This window comes from Xyrauchen texanus, unplaced genomic scaffold, assembly GCF_025860055.1.
Source record: "Xyrauchen texanus isolate HMW12.3.18 unplaced genomic scaffold, RBS_HiC_50CHRs HiC_scaffold_986, whole genome shotgun sequence".
Taxonomy (NCBI): domain Eukaryota; kingdom Metazoa; phylum Chordata; class Actinopteri; order Cypriniformes; family Catostomidae; genus Xyrauchen; species Xyrauchen texanus.
Genome location: NW_026267002.1, coordinates 1 through 2,500, shown reverse-complemented (window position 1 = coordinate 2,500; position 2,500 = coordinate 1).

Below are 2,500 nucleotides of genomic sequence, written 5' to 3'. Positions count from 1 at the left end.
ACCAGAGCGGCACCAAAGAGCACTAAATTCAGTCCCAGCAGTCCTGAGATCAGCCCATCGCCACTGGGACCCCAGCGATAACAAGACCATCAACAGATGCTGGTTTCTGATCACACCCCAAATCTGCAGTACGCTCCACAGGTCCAGAAGAACTGCTCATTTTAGATGTTCCGACCATCACAACAGGTGTTGACCTCCTCACTCTCCTCAAATGCAAGCTGTGTGTCAGTGTGTGTGTGTGTGTGTGTGTGTGGTCAGTCTTCTGCCAGGTCATCATATAGCACGCCTCATAGATTGGGTGTGTCATTGTGCTCAGTGTGAGGCACTTACAATGGAAGTCAATGGGGCCAGTCCTTAAAAATTTTAATACTCAATGCTTCAGAAGTATAGCCACAAGATGTAAACTTGATATGTGTTATAAAATCACTCACTAACCATATGTGTGTAAAGATATATCCAAAATAACAAGGGTAAAAATGGTCTGCACTTATATAGCTCCTTTTTTAACCGTGAGGGGTTAACACACACACACACATACACACTCACTCAAACACACACACACACAGACACACACTCAAACACACACTCACACACACACACACATACACACTCACTCAAACACACACACACAGACACACACTCAAACACACACTCACACACACACACACATACACACACTCAAACACACATACACACTCACTCAAACACTCACACAGACACACACACTCACTCAAACACACACTCATACACACACTCACTCAAACACACACACACACATTCACTCAAACACACACTCACTCACACACACACAGACACACACTCACTTACACACAGACACACACACACACTCACTTACACACACCTCACTTACACACACTCACACACTTACACACACACACCTTACACTCACACACACACACTCACTTACACACACACTTACACTCTCACACACACACTCACTTACACACACACACACACACACACATACACACTCACTCAAACACACACTCAAACACATACACACTCCCACAGACACACACACATACACACGCACTCACACAGACACACGCACTCACTCAAACACATACTCATACACACACTCACTCAAACACACACACTCACTCACACACACACACACAGACACACACACACAGATACACACTCACTTACACACACACACTTACACTCACACACACACACACACACGATGGCAGAGCTGCCATGCAAGGCGCTAGTCTGCCATTGGGAGCAACTTGGGGTTCAGTGTCTTGCCCAAGAACACTTTGGCACGTGGAGTCATGTGGGTCTGAACCGCCAACCCTGCGCATTGGCAGCTGACCTGGCCTACCACCTGATCCACAGCCTCTATAAGCAATTTTTATCACACTAAAATCACGTCTTGTGGTTATATTTTTAAAACAGTGTGTATTTTAATGTTAGGCAGTCAGAAAATTAACAGACTTTGGATTATACAGGGGTTTTCTTGTATTTTTACATTTCAGTTGATATTTTTACTGTATTTTATTTATATAACATTTTATAAATATGTTTATTAACATTAAACTTTAAAATGAAATTATGCCAAATACCTCAAAATATGTAAATATGCACAAAAAGGAATCATGACATTTAATGCATTGCCATGCCAATGGTATTTAAGATATCAAGAAACCCTTCAGAATTTAAAATGTGAAATGCTTTGACATTAATCTGTATTTTTTTAAGCAATTCAGGCTAACATAATAGGTATTTTTCAACGTCTGTTAAAAGGGACACACTTCCTTCCGCCCAATGGTGACGCTATGACCGTGACCCACAATAGTCACATCAATGTGATCAGCCGACAAGGACAAACATTTGGCTCAATTTTGATGTTTTTAATTTTCTGCACGCAGAAGATATGAGACTTTTCCTTATTCCATTTTTTGACGTTATTTTGTCGCTTCGCCATGGCAACACTGTCCGATATATCAAAAATCCCTTCGCAATTTAGCATCGTCAATGTCTTGGCATGATGTCACCCAAATTTGGTACCTGTAACATTAAATCCTTTGGAGGAGTGTTTCAAATTCCTCAGCAAGCCTTTTTCAAACAATCCAAAATGGTCAACTTCCTTTTGGGCAGAGCCTATGACTGTCAGCGTGAATTTTGTCCGGCTTGATGAGATCTATATGTGTACAAAGTTTGGTGACTGTACCTCAAAAGGGATGTGCTAGATAGAACATGCCCATGTTCTAGGTGGCGCCGAAGAGCCCCTTCTGCACCCCCCCACCTGTAACGCTGCCACGCCCTAATGGATAGCGACTCTGATGTGTGTGCAAACTTTCAAGAGTTTTCACGCATGTTATGCACCCCAAAAGTACCGATAACCTTGAAAATAATAATAATAATAAATATAGCTGCGAGCAGCGATGACAGGCCCAAGCACCATGGGTCCATTTCCACCCGTTGGCTTTCTGAAAACAATGCAAGGTGGACACATGCATTTGGCATTTGAAGC